An 18233-nucleotide genomic window follows, 5' to 3' on the forward strand; every position below is an offset into this window, starting at 1 on the left:
GCCTACGCTTTGCGATGAATTCTTGCCGACGCTATAAACGCTCTACGACATGCTGGCGACCCGTTTTTCCGTGGGCCGTTCCCACGCTGTCCGTTTTATCTGGAGAGGCCGTTAATTTAACCCCGGCAGCGAACCGCCCCGCTTCTCTTCCCTCTCCCCGCCTCGCCAGGCGAGCGCGGGGGCGGCTCGGCCGGCTGCGGGGGAGTTCGCGGCGGCCGCTGACTCCTGGCCGTGGGTAACCGGCCCGTTCAGCCCCGTCCCGGGGGCTCGGCGGTTCCCGCTGGGTGACCGAGGGTCCCCTCCGCCGGCGGCGGGGGCCGGGGAGGCGGCAGCTCCTTGCCGGCCGCCCGCAGGGGGGCGGGAGGAGGAGGCGGCGGCGGCGGCTAATCCTCCGCTGGCTGGCCGGGTGTGCGATCACTAGTGGGAGCTGGAGAGGGCGGGAGGAGGAGGAGGAGGAGGAGGGGGGGGGAACCCCCCCACATCACCCAAACCACCCCAAACCCGAGTGCAGAGGCTGCGAGCCGGGCGGGAAGGGGCCGTGTGCGGGCGGCAAGGCGGGGTACGAGCGCGGCGGGAGAGGCAGCCCCGGCGAGGGCAGCCCCGCGGAGCCCGCCAGCCTCCGCAGCCGGTAAGGACGCCGGGGCCGGGCGGGGAACGGGGCTTGCGGAGCGGGGATGCTGCGGCGGGCGGCGGCGGCGGCGGCCCGGCACCTGCGCGGCCGGGGTTGCCGGGGAGTTGCCGTGCCCCGGGGCAGCCGGGGGTGGTCCCGGCTTCGTGCCCGCCTCAGCGAGGGGAGCGCCCCGAAAGCTCTCCGGCGCCAACCGGGGGCTCCGCTTACCCTGGCTGGGGTGCTCGGCGAGCCCGGCAGCGGGCTGGCTCCCGTCCCGTCCCGTCCTGTCCCACGCGTGGTGTCGAGCCTTTGCGTTAGGCTCTTCCTAACTTCTCGTAGCGCAAGCAGCTGCGGCGGGGTAGGTTCCTTGCCCCAGCTGGGAGGCTTCTGGGAAGTCGCTGGACCTTCGTCTCTCCTCGGTCACACGCTGCGTGTTGATGCGAGCTCGTTACTTGCACGCCAGAAGCTGATTAATCTTGCACCGATTAAGCTTCGGTGCTCCCAAAACGCGCCTTTGAGCCAAAACGCCGGTTTGTCGAGGTACGTCCCGTTCTGTAGCTGAGGATGACGGAGGACTCTGTGAATCTTTGGGAAGCGGTGGTACGGTATTGTTAACTGAGGGGCTTTGTCGCTTGTGATGGACTGACGTGAACTCTGATTTACCGGTCAGATCGTAGCACTCCATTTTTTTGGTGATGCTGTTCGGAAACATAGCGTTTGGCTACTTGATTTAAGAACCTGGTGACTGTAAATTACAGAAAGCGTCACTCTTCAGGAGGCTCTTGTAGATAAAACCAGAGGTCTGCCTAGCGTCCTGGGTCTGACAGTGCAAAAAAGCGGTGCCGGGGGGGGAGGGTGAAAATAAGGCAGACGTGTAAGGATAATTCTCCAGAAGGCGCTCTCAGCATGCAATCATTTGCAGCTTGGATGCTTCCTAAGGGAGAGCTGATGTCTTTATAGCCCTTGCTGCTTTTCCCCTTCCATGAACTGCTCTGATTGCCCCTTGACCTTGTGTAAACTTTTAGCATCTGCAGTGTGCTGTGGCAAGCAATTTCTTAGCTTTAACTCTACACTGTGTCAAACACCCCACCCTTTTATTTTGAACCTTCGTTTGATGGCACCTATGTCTTTCATAGAGATAGCGCAGAACTGGTCCCTGTCCCTCTCTGTCCCATTTGTTCTTTTATAAACTTCCAGTGTTTCCTCTGTTGTCTCCTTTTCAGGCTGAAATGCTCTCTTCTGCTTCGTTTAAAGTTTACCTTAAGAGAAGGGAAGTGAGTACAGGCATCGTTATTTTCTGAGAATGGATCATTTTGAATGACAGGCATGTTAAAGTCAGGATGTTAAAAGCTACAGTCTCTGGGAATAACTCACGGAGGCAGCGTACGTTAATTTGACAGAGTGGCTACCATGTGATTGCCTACAGAGGACAAAATCGCCTCTGTCTGACAACTAGCAAGAAGCTTACGGCACCACTTACTCTGGCTTTCTTTTCCTGGCAAAGGCTGCACGAGCAGGGAGTGGATTTCTTTCAGAGGTTTTTAAAAGCAATCAAAAAACCAAACCAGCGTTTTACTATTAAAGTGATATGATGAATTCATAATCTGCTTATAAGTAGATTCTCTGGTTCATGTGTTGAAATTTTGCATTGTTATGAAACAGCTTTACAGTTATTTCGAAATAAGGAATCCATCACAGTAAATACAACCTAAGGGCCTTGACTGTCTTCCCACAACCTACTACCCTGCTTGGCTTCAGCTGAGCTGCTCTTGATTGACACTTGTGCAATCAGGAAAAAAACCCGAAACCCTCAGACCTTTGGAGTAGTTGTATCTGTACCTATCTGTATTTATGTTTGTGTGTGTGTGTGCGCGCGCGCGCGCATCCCTGGCCTAGCAGTCCTTCTTGTGGCTCAGTATACTGAATGCTCTGGCTTCAAGTTAGCGCTTAATTTAAGGATACGAGTGGGTCCATTTTAATTGGTGCACTTGTGTAATTAAAGTGATGCATGTGCTGGGGTCTTTGCTGCAGTGAGGCCAGAGCACTCATTGCTTTGCAGAATCAAGCCCTCAGGTCTTGAAACTCTCTTTAAAAGAGCTTTGGTTGGTAGTGATGTAAACTGACAGATTCACAAAGGCTGTTCCCAGCATCTCGTCTTTCTTGCCTGTTTCTGTCATTCTTCTCAGTGTATTGTTTCCTAGAAAACAAGAGTTTCAATACGTAAGACATAGTATCTGTTGCCAGGTGCAAGGAAACAATGAGAGGAAGTCTGATGCTCAGGTGGGAAATGATGTGTTACTACTCCCAAGAAGTAAGATTAACTTTTTTTTTTTTTTTTTTTAGATGAATGTTTATGAGCTGCTCTGTTTCTTAACCACCACTGATCACATGCCATTGACTACAAAGCACTTACCTGGACTGTAAATCCTGTGGCGAAGGGACTGCTTTGATTTATCTTATGAACGCAATACCCGATATGCAGTGCGCTGGGGGGAGTGAAGGGGTGTCTCTGGGCCCAGCCTAAATGCTGCTGCTAACAACCGCCATTGCACGTAGTTTACAGCCTTCAGACAGAATATGGGATAAGCCAGAAAAGTTTCTAAAAACTTGTGACAGGTATTTTCTACTGACCTCAGGGTAGTTGCAAGGATAGAATAGCATATAAAGCAGCGTGGTTACCTTGGTTGTCATTAATCTGCTTAAGTTGGTGAGGATTCACAGATGTATCAGTATGTGACTCGGATGTGCCAAAATGATCTAGATCATTACGCTGTAAATACTGAAAATATTGAACAGAAAAAAATTAATTAGATCTATTGGTGCTACCCTGTAAAACAAACTATAAAATATATCTTAGACTTACTACCATTTTGAATTTTTGTTCCTTTTCAGAAGATGTGAGCACCTATTTTTAAATTCTCGAACAAACTGAAAATGTTGCCACTGATAGGCAAAATTTGGAGGAAACTGGTTAGCAAACAGTAGTTTGGTCTAAAATTTATGTGTCAAACTGGTTTCTTCGCTAGCACACGTTTCAGACCAGGCTCTTCTGATAAGCACTTTCCTCTTGCTGTTTTGTGTCTGGTTAAGGTAGCAAAAATGTAACAAGGGTTATATGATAAGGTTTTCAAAAAGTCTACAAATTGTAACATTCCGATGATATCTATGAATCGTATCATGCTTTACATCAACAACCTTGTTCTTTTGAGTGCGTGAAAGGAGGAAAGATTTATCTATTACAGCTTCTATAAGGGCTGGACTTTTTTGTAGTAAGGAAATGATTTTGAGGTAACTAAAATACTTTATAAAGTAGTGTTTGATTACATTATACCAGGTTTTTCATGCATTACATTACTGAGTTTACTTTTCTCTGCTTAAAATGTCAACACCTCATCAAGCTGTAAAGAAATTCCTATGTGATCAATTATTCTTTATGATCAGTTCACGCCATGCTGTGGGCGCGCACCCAGGTGTGAGTGCTTACACAGAGGTGCGTGTATCTGCGTGTCTCTGGTATACAGGCAATACGTTTTAATTGCTCCCGTACTCGGACTATGTCCAGGATTTTGATAAGAAGCAAAACTCAAAGGAACCTCTTTTCTTAGGCGTTGTGTCTCAAGGCTGGAGTCCCTGCTCCAGCCTTTCTCTTCACAGGGTCACTTATTGGGGCTGTATTCTCAGCCCAGCTTCCTGCTTTTCTGCCACTTGTCAGAGTGAATATCTTTTAGGCCTCCAAACCTATGTCAAATTTGGTTATAATTGGCCAATAGGCTCAAAGCTTATTAGAGAGGGTCTGGCAGACGTGTTTATCTGCAGATAAGCACATATAAACATTTCCTTGGGAAAGCAGGCCGAAGGAGTTGTTTTCTGTTTGAGTCTGGATATAAAGCAAGTCCTCATCTGGTGGTGCAATGGCCAGCTGGGAGGGCGTTTGCATGGAAGTCATGATTACAATTTTGAGCCCTAAATAATTGGTGTTTGGAGTCAGCTGTGGTGGCTTGTAGGACTGCAAATACAGGTCCACAGAGTTTTCAGACTTTGAGGAAATGGGCACAAACCACTTAATGTAATGAAGAGACTGGGGGAGCAATGTGGGTGTGGGGAGAGCATCGGTGAGCATAGGTTTCCCCCTTTACATGTTCCAGAAAGATTTTTCTAGCAGTGAGTGAACTGTGGTATGTAGGAATCTGCATGTACGCAGGTCTTAGGAAGTTTCTTCCCTTAAAACTGATTGTGTTACACATTGAAAATTAATTCAGTGCTAAAGTCAAAATACATTGCTACAAACCTCTACGCTTGGACATCATTAAGCCAGAGACTGTAGTTTCACATACCAGGATGAATAAAGGCACATGTTTGAAATGTTCATTCTTTAAAACTACCTCTTATTTCCTAAAACAAACATAACTGTTGCTGTTTTTCTGAAACAAAAGCAAATATTGTTTGGGGTTCAGAAAAATTTCACATGTAAAGCCTAAAATACAAAATGGGTTGTATATAAGACATATTTATAAAGCAGCCAGGTAAAAGTTTTTAAAAGGTTAAGTTATTCAAGACTTATTCCCTGAAGCTACAAATGTATTTGCTCATGCATAACTTCACTGAGGAATACTTACAGGAATAAAATTACGCGCTTGCAGGTTTGCGGAATCAAGACCGTAATTAGCTCTAGGTTAATTCCCCCCCCCCTTCCCCCCTGCTTCCTAATTAAAAACATACAGGTCAATTAAGGATCAAATGAGACATTACCTTTGTGATTATCTTCCTTGGCAGAAATAGTTGTTCTGATAAATATTTCGATTTCAGTATAATCTGACCTTTTGCTCAGCTTGCTTTCCTTTATCCTTACTAATTTTGGCTGAGGAAAAAGAGTTGTGTTTAAAACAGACTGTGAAAAGGAGAAATGCTGAAGCATGTATTTTGGGCACACATTTATTTTAGGGGAAAAAACGCCCCATGGTGGGTGAAATATAGATTTATTCACCTTGGATTCATAATGTGTATATGAAAAGGGTTTGGCTAGTTTGTTTTTCTCTCTTAAGTATGCAAATACAGCTTTATTTGTAACCAGATAGCTAAATACAATCTTCTTCGTGTGTCTGCCAATTTCTGTCTTCCCCATTAGAAGTGATGATGAAATGACATCCACAAGCGTGCATACAGTGCAGAGAGTATAGGCATACATACAGGCTAAATCTTTCCTAGTCAGGTTTGCTTCAGAGCCTGTTGATTGTCGTCTCTGTATGTATGTGAGAAGATTTGCACACGGCCAAAAAATTCTTGCTTCTGTGCCAGATGTATTGCAAAGTCAGGACAGTGTAATGGAGATAAGGTTAATTAGCTATTTGCATTTGCTACTGAAGTTGGATGAGCAGTTGTTTTTTTTTTTTTTTTTCCTAACAGGGAATTTCTCTTCAGGCATAACTATCTGGTAGAGTTTGTTAAAATGAATATAGCAAGACTTTTGTAGCCTGCAGAAATATAATTAAGTGTGTGCAAGCATCATAGACTTCTTTTATTCGTAGGTAAGTCTTGTAAGGTCTTGTCCTACTGGAGAATCGAAGTGGAGAAACCCTTTGAGCTGAGCAGGGTCCTCTTGCTTCAAGGAGATGCGGCAGGATCGGTCCATAATGTCTCTCTATCTCGGTTTCTGTCCTGTGGGGTGCAGACACAAGTACTCCTTATAAAGTGTTTTGAGACCCTGGGTGAAGAATGAGGTTGAGTCCAAGCTGCTGCTGTTGATGGACAGAATGAGACTTCAGTTACTCAGAAGACTGTTTTATGCTTTCATCTTTAAAAATTTTAACGTGTATTGTCTTTTTCCTTTACTCACAAGAGTTCCTCGGCAGGCATTCGGGGCTGCTACATTCAGCACCTTGCAGCTATTATGAATGTGAAACTTTGAATCTGTGTTGTGTTTAGGGTTTCAAATACTAGTATAATTTCTGTTTGAGAGATGGTAAGAAGTGCTTTGTCCTAAGATTGCTGGTGTGATTTCTGTGTTCAAACTGCAGTCCGCCTAGCTCGGTGGTTTTCACTGTCACGTGAAGTGAGATTCTTATGGCAGGAAAAATTCTTCCCACAGGTATTAATCTCCTTTTTCAAGTTTGCCTCGGCACAGATATAGACACCTTACTCTAGCTAAAGAGCAAAACCCTTTTCCTCTAGGATTTTGGCATTAATTGGAAATGGATGGTAAACTTTGGGGGTTTATCTAGGGGTTAACTCTATTTACACAGGGCATGTGAGTTATGCTTGCCAGTGGTACATGAGCAGCAATGGCATCACGTAGATGCATATTTGTATTTTATGGAAGGAACAGGGGTTTTTTTTGTCCTGACAGCTGTTGGAGCAGCAGGCAGATCCATATTTACGCTTTTGAAGAGGAGGAGGAGGAGTTCACTTTTAACTTGCAGCTAATTAATTTTTCTCTGATAACTGCATATCACAACAGTTTGGGCTTGTCTGTTTCCTTTGTGCTTCTTCCACAAGTAAGTCAGAACCACAAAAAAACCCCAACCCAAACCTCCAAATAATTGCTTACAATGGGGATTAGGAAGCATTGTTGGGCTGTTTGGTGTAATAGGGATGCTGCTGATTGAGGACCCACTGAAATCAATAGTTAAGTCCACTTAAAAATGAAAGAAAATAAAGATAACCTTTATAACTTTTTTACTCGGAAATCCATTGACAGGGAGTAATTGAGCTTCTCTGTAACTGAATTATGGAATTTCTGAGGACTGTTTCATTTTGAATGAAATTTGCTCTCCTGACAAGAACTGACGTGATGTCAATGACACGTGCTCTGTTTTGAACGTGTGGAATTTTCTTATGACTTGGGTTTTTTTAAGGTTTTGTTGAAGTTATTGGTTATTTGAGGATCAGCGCTTTAGTTTTAAAAAAAACCCAACAAACCAAACCCAAAGCAACACAAAAAATAGTTTCTAATCCTCTTGGTTGTATACTTTATTCTTATTTTTTGAGGCTTGAATCTTGAGTTGTTTGACTTTTTTTGCGTGTGCATAATACCATCTGATTTACTTAACTTGGAGCTTAATTTGTGCATAAATGTTTTGCTAGCTTTCTGTAAAAGAGTAGATTTCATACTTTGTGCAGAACTAAAATTTTTCTGATTCACCTTGCCAGTTCAGGCACCGTGACTTGGAATGGTGTGAAGAAATGAGATCCTGTCAAAAGGGTTTGATCTATTTTTATACTGCCCTTCTGCTCTCAAATGCTGCACATATATTTGAAATTATTAATCCCGATGTAATTTCTTTCCTTAGCAGCATTTCAGCTGTTTCTTTAAACCATTCTTGGCATTTCTTGTCTCTTAATGCAAATTAATATAAACTAAAACTGTGTGACTCTACTTCTGTAAATGGCTATATTCTTACAGGTTTAATCATTGCTGCTAAATCTTTTTAGAAGTTGGTGGGGGCTTTGCATACAGGCAGGAGTTGTCTTGCGTGTATTGAAATGCCTTTTGAAATGTCTTTTATGCTAGTCATACCTAAATACTGGACCTGGCTCAAGGTGAAAAATAAACTGTAGATAGTCTGATTGACCAGAAGCAGTGCTGTTAAGGATAAATTAAGGATTTGAAGGCTGAGTTAAGCTTTTGGAAGTGCTTTGCCATAAAATTAAGGACATAAATGGGCAGTTGTTTTGGGAATTGTTGGAGCATTTGCGGAGAGCTTCTGTGCCTAGCTCTTTTTTTTTATCCTTCTTGCTGGAATATAGGGTCCTCAGCACTCTCAGCAGGCAGTGGGAATGTGCCTGGTCTGCATCAGTGCAGAGGCACCTGCCTTGTTTTGTCTTTTCCCCAGCTGTGATGTGAGATAACCTCCCTCATTGTCCTCAAGCAAAGTGACGCAATCTTCCTGGGAAGTGTGGCTCGGCTTAGCTGGCTAGCGCAGAAATGAACAGTTGAAGAGGCTATCTTTCTCAGAAATTAATTTCTTTTCCCTGAGACTGCAGAATAAGCAATGCTCTCAAATGGCACTTGACAAATGTCAAAGGCTAGAGATGGAGAGTTTTTGATTTATTTTGTGTGTGTGTGTGTGTGTGTGTGTGTGTGCAACTAATATCCTAAAGAATAGATGGGGTTTTTTTCATTGAAAATAGTGGATGGTGGTACCGATGACATAGGCTAGAGAAGATACAAACACAGTGATACCGACAGAGGTCCTGCAAAGTTACCACATTTGGTTTCGGGCTTGTGAGTAGGTTAACTGATGGTGATGGTGTAACATGCACAGCTTAACATGTTACTAGTAGGTACGCTGGTGCTAGGTGCTCAGATCTCAGCTGGACTGGAGTGAAGCAATGTAGCTTCAGCACCCTGAAACAAGTCCTGTGAGTTGTCTGAAGGTAAGGCCGAAGGAGAATGCTGTCAGCCTAACCCTGGGGAGAGAAAGCACGGGAAAGGTTGCAGGGGATGGTCAGGACTCTTACAGCTTCTGCTTCCCACATCGGCTGAGGACAGAAGGGACAGGTTACTTCAGGCAGCAGCTGTCTATAAGTTCTATTAATGGTTAGAGATCATAGTGAACACTGGAAAGGATTATAATAAAATCCTTGAAGGATGTGCACAGCAATTCCTGTTTTCATTCCAGGCTCTGGTGTTGACCCTTTCATTTAGTCTGTACCTTAAAGGGTACGTGTCACACCTATAATGTAGACATCATGTAATGAGCAGCGTGGATCTTTTTTTTACCTGCATAGGTTATTTCACTTAAACCAGTATAGGCTGAAATACCAAAATCATGCTTAAATTGGCATATTGGTCCAGTGGAGGGGGACAAAAAAAATATCTGTCCTCTAAATAGCATTATACTGTCCCATGGAGGAGTTGCAAACCCAGATAATCCTTTCTGGGTGACCGCTGACTGATCATCACTGTTTTGGTGGTTTGTTGGCTTGATTTCAAAGCATGCATGTTCATCTCTGGTGCTTGTTAACTTCTTTGAGCAGTATGAGTGTTCAGCAGCTTTACAAATTAAATAATTACCTTTCTTATTTTGCTTGTGTAATGCAAGTTTTAATTCAGATTTGTAAGGCCTTTGAACTATCGCGGGTGATGATCTGTCTTTTTCAGAGAAAACACATGCTAAATTACAGGTGATTTTTCACTTTCTAACAGATGTTGATCCAGTTACCTGTTCTTTCGAGATGCTAGAATGGACTAAGCAGTGGCTTTTCTTTTTTGCGAGGACTGGACATTATCACCGAATAGTTGCTAGTGACTTTAAACTACATCTTAAACTGCCTCCTGTCTGTAAGCCATATCATCAAATAAGGAGAGGTGGTGGGGAATGAATAATAAATGAATGTCAGGAGTTGAGAAACTTTCTGCACAGAACCATTTTTCTTAATCTTGTTGTCCCTTCCATATTTTCCCTAAGGTATATAAGGTGAAGCGTCAGACCAGGGGCCGTATTCTTGAAAGGGCCTGTATATGAGAGAGGGTAATAGGGTGATTTTTATCCCACCATGAGGCACTGCCAAGTGTATCGCATGGACAGATCTCTGTGCTAATCTTTGCTGAATGAGGAAGGAAACCTTATGATGGTGGCTGTGGTGGCAGAACTGTGTGGTTTGGGGAGGGGGGGGAAACGGCTCTGGGCCACAGCACAAGGGATGCATGTGTGAAGTCATTAATCTTGGGGATTTGCTGCCCTTTTTTTTTTTTTTTTTTTTCTTTTTTTTTCCTACAGCCCACACACAGCTTTTGGCTATGGGTACGGCATTTTCCAGCAGATGGCCTATTGCACAGGAAGGTGAGGATGAAGTTGGAGACTTTCTGAGTGCGCTGATGTAGTCAACCCTTTCACACATATTCTTAAATTCCGTGAGCCAGTTTCAAAGGAACCATGTACATGACTGTAAATTTAGGATGTCTTTGCCCTTCCTTTTCTTTTCTTTATTGTCCTCAGACATGGATAAAAGTATGGCTCTGACAGAATATATGGCTGGACAAGGAGGATAATTAGTGCAGGTTTGGCCACCTCCCCCCTTCCCTTCTTTTTCAAAAGCAGAAGAACAGGTTAGCTATAGAAACAGAAGAGCTGCTAAATGTTTGTTCAACTGCAAAACAAGGATCAGTTTATGCTCTTGAGAACCCTTTACCTTTTGTTAATCTATGCAGGCCAAAATTTAGATTTGTAATGAGATAAACAGCTGCTTTTGCAGTTAAAACTGGTACTAACGTCCTTTAAAAGACTGTCCCTTCTCTAGTTATCTGAATTCTGGAATGTCAGAAAAATACACCACAGCTGACAGGATAAAATCAAAGGTTTTTTTACTGCTATAAACGTGTATAATTTGGGGGATGCAAGCATAGTTTTCTTTTGCGAAGAGTAGTTGTGTGCTACAATATCAGCTGTTGAGTGCACATTTAAAATGGAGGTGTCCACATTTAAATACAATAATTTCTTTGTGATATCTCTTCCAGAAAACTCTTAAAGGGAAAATATATCTTCAAATGAGATGGCTTTTTTGAAATGTTTGTATATCTGGGTTAAATATTTTACTGTTCTGTTACTTTAGCACTTCAAGAGTGAAATTATATTATTTAAATGGAAAGAAATAACAAACCCCAAATATAAGTCTTGCAAAATACCTTTTAAAATTGTTTCATTTAAGTATAATTAGAATATCTTCCAAAAGGTGTTGCAAATGATAACTCTTTAATTCACTAGTGAAAAATAAAATAAATGGGCTGCCTATTTAATGAATGAAATAATGAATTGATGAAGGCTCTTCTGTTACTTCTGTAACAAATGGAAATGTTATTTCCATTTAAGTGACTTTACCTCCCCTTCTTCCTGTACTACTTCAGTTCTCTTCCAGCCGCTAACCTCCTTTGTCCCCCTGCCCAATTCCCTCTCTCTCGACAGTATTCTTCCCTGAACAAAAGCAGCCAACTGCTGTGATTGTTGTCAAATAAGCCAGTGTAAAAATTTGCAGCTGCTTTTATTGTTTAAAAGATGTTCCTTTGTGCAGTATGAAAACTTTTGTTCAGTGTTAGCTTAGCGGCAGTAATCATGGGATTTAATGATAATACTCTCCAATCAGATGAAAAATGCTTGTTTATAGCAGCTCTTCTACACATTCATTAATCAGGAAAGGTTCTTGACACGGTGATAAATATAACTTTAATTCTTGCTTAAATGTATGATATACAAATAATACAGTCCTGTTCATCAGTGAACGCATGATAGATATACTTGTAAGGTGCGTAAAAGATATGTCGTGGTTCAACCCCAGCCAGCAACTAAGCACCATGCAGCCGCTCACTCACTCCCCCCCATCCAGTGGGATGGGGAGGAAATTGGGAAAAAAGAAGTAAACTCCAGGGTTGAGATAAGAACGGTTTAATAGAACAGAAAAGAAGAAACTAATAATGATAATGATAACACTAATAAAATGACAACCGTAGCAATAAAAGGATTGGAATGTACAAATGATGCGCAGGGCAATTGCTCACCACCCGCCGACTGACACCCAGCCAGTCCCCAAGCTGTGAATTCCCACCCCCACTTCCCAGTTCCTATACTAGATGGGACGTCCCATGGTATGGAATACACCGTTGGCCAGTTTGGGTCAGGTGCCCTGGTTGTGTCCTGTGCCAACTTCTTGTGCCCTGGCTGGGCATGAGAAGCTGAAAAATCCTTGACTATAGTCTAAACACTACTGAGCACCAACTGAAAACATCAGTGTGTTATCAACATTCTTCACACACTGAACTCAAAACACAGCACTGTACCAGCTACTAGGAAGACAGGTAACTCTATCCCAACTGAAACCAGGACAAGATACTAGCAGTGTAGTCAAACAACAGAATATTCTTCTTCCATACACTCTTATTGAAATGATCTTGTACACTCTTTTTTTTTTTTTTTTCGTAGTTTTGTGGCTTGCTTAGTTCTGTGCACTTGAGTCTGTGCACGCATTGATGCTTACTGACATGGATTTCAGAAGTTCGAAGAAACCTTTTGGCATTAGTGCTGCATCTATCCATCCTTCAAGGGTGATGGGTCCACTCTGCTTTATTCTCCAGAGTTCTGGATATATCAGCTTCTAGATCAAGGAGCTGACCAGAGTGTGTGGCAGCTCACGCACAAGGGGTCTTTGCCCAGGACTACTGCCCACAATGGTCTCGTTGGCAGTATAGTGTGAGGATGTGACCAGATTGCATATGTAACCTCTGTGGTGAAACTTCCATTGGTATCAGTTGTCCTTGCTGGTCCTGACTTAATACGTTATCATTGTGGGGAAAGCCTCCAAATTCCTGTTTGACAGTTTCATGCAGTGCATGCTCAAAACCACTCTTTGCTTAGTAGGAGTCAGCTGGAATCTATTTTCTCTCTTTTGACATGGTAGGACTAACAATGGCATTCACTTGTGCCCGTTGTTTCAGGCCAAAAATATTATATGCAAAATAACACATTCTGCTTCTGTACAAGAAGTGTAGAGTAGCCTCATTTATTTGTAGCAGTCTTCGGGTAGTTTGAAATGGACGCAATCCCCTGTGGCACAGAGAACAGTCATGTGGGCTTTATCTCAGTCATTTCCCTTTTCTAATCAAGATTTTGAGGCACCTGTATTTCCTTTTGATCTGCTTTTGAAAGTAATGCCTGGGCTGGATCCTCAGTTGCATCTCTTAGCACTTTTTACTGAGTTATTTCCAATAAATGCAGATTCTGTGACTACTACATTTTGCTGATGGGCTGGCATTTGCAAAGCCTGTGAACTGTGCCCATGTAAACTTTCTTTGTTCTTTGAGCCATAGCATTCCATTAGTAATTATTCCATTAGTAATTCCATTACTATAATATATATAAACCATCCTGGAGGTGGTTTCCATGGGTGTTATTCTCTGCCTTATCTTTAAAGCTGCAGTGTTTGTTTTTCATAGGGGTCTATCCATCTGATACTATAATTGTCCAGGAAATAGGGCCTCACACTAGTGAGAATACAAATCATGTTGAGCTCCTTGCTTTGAGAGTTTCTCAGTAAATTCCTGTCTGCCTTGAGTATTGAGATTTTTTTTCAAACTCTTTCTTCATGTCTGGAGAGATTTAAAATTTCTTTTAAACATCTGGTCATAACGCTTCTTTGAGTAAGGTTTGCTCTCAAAGTAGTACTTTTTGAAACCATTGTGTGTTTTCTGTAGGTGGTCAATCAACATCTCCTGGGGCCAGCTGACTGCCTGACTGACTAACAGGGCTAATATGTTTATTACTTATTGAATATGTCCATTTTTCTTTCAGGTTTTTCAAATAAAGCTTGGTATTGCTTGGTCTTTTTGAAGCCTAGATAACTGCAGATCTGCATAAGTCAGCTTAACTTTTTTTGGGGGGGTTACTTGATTTTCAGTGCTCAGGAGATTCTCAAAGTGATCCCAGTTTGAATGACTAGCTGATGTTTGTTGCAATCTCTGTTTGTCCTCTCTCGTGATGGTTTTATGATCCTCCCCAGGAAGTTGAGGGATCCCGTCTGAACTGAGAAATCATAGTCACAGGGTGTGAGTGGCAAGTTAGTAAATACATTATTTGAATGTAGTAAACAAGCAACTACCACTTGCAGTTCAGCTGGTCTTACAGATAAGTCTAGGGAATCATGCCGCATGTGGAATTCAAGTGTAGCATCTCTGTCCTTCCACACTTGTACTAACTCCAACATGATGCTTACAGTGTCACTTGACATGGGAAATCCAAAATGGGATTAGATTTCCATAACCACCATAAGGTAACTGATGTACATTTCCAGTGAGTCCTTTGTTCGTGAAAATAAAGCAAGGGGCTACACTAAAATGTACTTGGTGGCTATTGTCAGGAGACTGCTAATACGTGAAGCGTCTCTGAAATAGTATATGTGCCTAAGATTTCACAAAAAAACTTCAATCAAAATTGCCATAATTGTATACATAAAAATAACAGTACTTCACAGTCAATTTTAGTTCTGTGACCATCTTGAGAAAGATTCAACTAAATTACTTGGATAAATCTATCTGGCAAAAATTCTGCCTCTTCCAGTGTTACAATGGACTGCTCCCTAAAGCCTTTTTAGCAGGTTGATAAGCACAGAGCAGAAGATGACTGTGAAACTCATGATGCAGTCCTGCATTCAGGATGGAAGAACTTAGGTTTTCTCTTTACGCTGAATTTCATAGTAGTTGTGTCTTTGGGGTATTCCCTTCTGTTAGATTTAGTTTACGTGGGCCGTATGGTTCAACACCTACTGGAGGGAAGAACCAAAGAGGTGGTAAATGGCAAAGATGAGGATTGTAAGCCTTATATTTTTAGGAAGGCAGGCTATAATAGGGAGTGTGTGTACACAGTTTGCTTAAAGAATACCTAGAGAGAGCTTTACCAAAGAACTTTTTACCTTACCTATCAGATGTGTCTGTGTAAGCATGGGAATGTCTCTTTGTCTTGTCAGAATTTCATTTTGCCTTTTGGAGTTCATACAGCTAAGTTTGTGGTTTGCTGCCATCTTACTAGTACTCAGAGAAGGTGAACCTGAAGGTCATGAGCACTGGAAGAGACTGACAAACAGACTTTTCACATTTAAAATTTAACAGAACTCGCAGTCGAGTTGATCTTTGGCTAAACTTTTTTATCCAGATTTAAGGTCTAGTCCTTAAATCTGACACTACAGCGATCAGTTAGAAGGTTGCCCTTGTGTTCAGCAGGAGGAGGAAGGGGTAGTTTGATGCGTTGGAGCTGCAGACGTTATGCTCATGAGTTACATGGAAAGAATGGCAATAGATGATACGAAAGGTCTGAAATGAAAGCAACAGCTGATTTTGTTCAGTTCAAAATGACCCTGCCAAAAGAGGCAAATGACATCACAAACTGGAAGGTAATTTTTTCTTAACAGACTTATAAAATATGTTTTTATCCAAAAAATACACTGAGAAACTCGAAGGATGATGAATAAACTACTTCAGACTCATGGGAAGCAAGCATCTTTTGCTATTCAGAAATCTTCAAAACTGCTGATGGGAAGGAGGTCTAACTTCATCTTAATGGATATAATCAAATTCCTCATTCTGTTACTGTCAGGTATGTGCATATGGCGTATTTTCCAGTGTCCTATTTCACTTGACCAAAATGTCTGGAAATACAGAAACTACACAAGCTCACTTGGTTATTTTTACACACTGTAAGAGGGTGCAGTGTCATTTGGCTTGTTTATTTTCCCTGAATCAGCTTTTCCCAGTTACAGTTATCATCAGCTGTGGAAATGAATCACAATAGAAGCAGCAATGTAAGAAGTCTGGTGTTTTGTTTTTTTTTTTTTGTTTGGTTGGGGTTTTTTTTTGTTTGTTTTGTTAGGATGTGCAAATTACTGTAGCTATGGGTAAAGTAAGTACTCTGTAGTTTCCCATTTTAAAACACACCAAAACTTAGAGTCTGAATAATGCTAGAGACCCTTCCTGTTTATGGCCCAGAAATTCTTGGGGTGCATCCTCTTGCCTTCTAACACTTTTCCACAGGTGGAAAGGAGCCTTCATTTTATTATTCCACAGATGCCCAATTTTTTTTCCCCCAGAAAATTAGGTCCCTCTTCTGCTTTTCCTGGTATGTCCTAAATCCACTTCTGAGATGGAGGTGGAGACACCAGAACTCACCCAGTCCAAAGAAGCATCACCTAGTACTGGGGTATGGGAAGCTTTCCCTCCTCTGTCTGTTTCTGCCCTCACTAAGAATATGAGGAGCAACCGTGGGGGACGAGCCTATGTTTTTAAAGAACATCAGTTGCCTTCAGACTCTTTCTCTGTTCCCTGTAGTGTTTACTGGTTTTGCATGCTCAAATTATTTTTGTGAGGTGTTTTTGATTGCTTGAAGACATTGCTTTGACACTTCAATGTCATCTTTTATTTAATCTGGTATGTAGTCAGCTATTAATCTTCCCTTATGAATCCACTTCTTCAGCCCTTAAGCATCTTTTTGTTCTTACTCTCTGAATTTTCCAAGTTTTTTGTGCTTCTGTAGTGTTGGGTGCTAGGCTGGTCCTGCTCAGTGGTTGTCAGACTTTCTGACTCTGTTCCAGTATTTAACGGTGTAGGCTATGTACAGATAGAGGTCACCTAGGAGGACATTTATTTCCTCTTCACAGAATTCAGTTTGGCTGTACTGAAATCTACTGACTTTTCTTTCCTTGGCTGCAAAAGCCTAACAGTTTGTGGATTATAGTTAGTAAAAGCACAATTTCCACTCATCAGTTTTAAAATAATTTTCATTTTCACTGGTTATATTGCAATTTTGTAGTTTGTTAGCTGTGAAAATAACATTTACTTTGGACCTTAATCCTATTCATTTTCACGCATGACTTTAAGTACAATATTGACTGAATTCTTCTCTTTTCTCCCTTAGGAGATGGGTCAGGATGAGTGCTTAAAAACAGTCTGAAGAGTAAGGAAATAAGTTAGATAGGTAAACCAGAGCAATTACACTAGCAATTTTTTCATTTTGATAAATTGCTTTTCCACTGCGTTCATCAAACATTTACCTTGAACACAGTAACCTATTCAATCCCTTTTTTTTATTGCAGTGTGTTTATAGACCCACCCTCTCTGTATTTCCATGTTGCAGTTGTGACTGGTTGCTTTAAGTGAATGTCGCTGCATGTATGCAAGAGTTCATCTGCTGTCTCGTGTCCCTGCAATTTTTCCATGGGCAAGGTGTTTTTGCAAGGAGCAGATTCTGGTGGTCCCTTTCTGGGTGTGGTTTAACGCCTGTTAAATACATGACTTTGAGCTTGGCACAGATGTCATGATTTTACTCCATTTCACAGAGCAGAAGTTGCATTTAATTTAGCATCAGGTGCTGTATTCATGTCACTGACTGTTTCTGGAAAGCAAGCAGTATTTTGCCAAAAGAACCTGCTGTGGCTCAGGATGGGTGCGGACAGGGATGCTCGCTCAGCCCAAGTGGTGGTATGAATGCACAGGCTGCCTGTGGGTACTGTACATTTTGTGCATCTATGAATTCCCTGGGAGGGTCTGTGGACAAGAGATAAAAGATACAACCTTTAGTTATGGCTGTATGGCAAGCACATCCCATATATGCAAAGCACTTTTGTTATTGTGTAATTTCAGATGTGTTGTCTTGCAGGTTTACCCTCTCCTTGATAACACCCTTTTTATGCAGTTCTCTTGCCTCTGATTTTCTAAAGTTTCAAAAAATGATGGATCATCTAATGGAGTAGCTTTTGTAAGAGGTTTATTGTGGATGTGAAAGTGTGTCTCGCAACTTGAGCATATCCAGAGCAAATTGTATTCAAATGCTGGCTTTGCTCTCTTTCAGTGGACTCCAGCTGTTCTACTGGACACTGTTTTTTATCATTGTGCTGGACTACAGGGTACAAGTGTTGAGACTACAGATGCTTTTATCTAGTATAAATTTTCAAAGAGTTTCACTGGCGGTTTACATTGCTCGACCTATTCTCTTTTATGCTTTCTGTATAATATACGTGGAAACCACTAGCTAGAGAATCATACTTAGCAGCTGGTTACACACTGTATTTCTTTCAAGATCTTGTGTGAAACTTCAAAGTTTACATCAACTTACAGGAAAAATAACGCTCGAGTATCAAAGGGAGAAATGAG

The 18233-nt window shown here is 42.0% G+C and overlaps 1 protein-coding gene across 1 annotated transcript in view; it reads left to right on the forward strand.

The window, feature by feature from the left end:
- Positions 1 to 578: 578 nt before the first annotated feature.
- Positions 579 to 18233, forward strand: part of BMPR1B (bone morphogenetic protein receptor type 1B) — a 256031-nt gene continuing 238376 nt past the window's right edge. The window contains exon 1 of the mRNA XM_049815319.1: positions 579 to 628. The gene's annotated coding sequence lies outside the window, so the exon portion shown is untranslated. The remainder of the gene's footprint in view (positions 629 to 18233) is intronic.

Source organism: Accipiter gentilis, chromosome 12, assembly GCF_929443795.1.
Source record: "Accipiter gentilis chromosome 12, bAccGen1.1, whole genome shotgun sequence".
In the NCBI taxonomy this organism is placed as follows: domain Eukaryota; kingdom Metazoa; phylum Chordata; class Aves; order Accipitriformes; family Accipitridae; genus Astur; species Astur gentilis.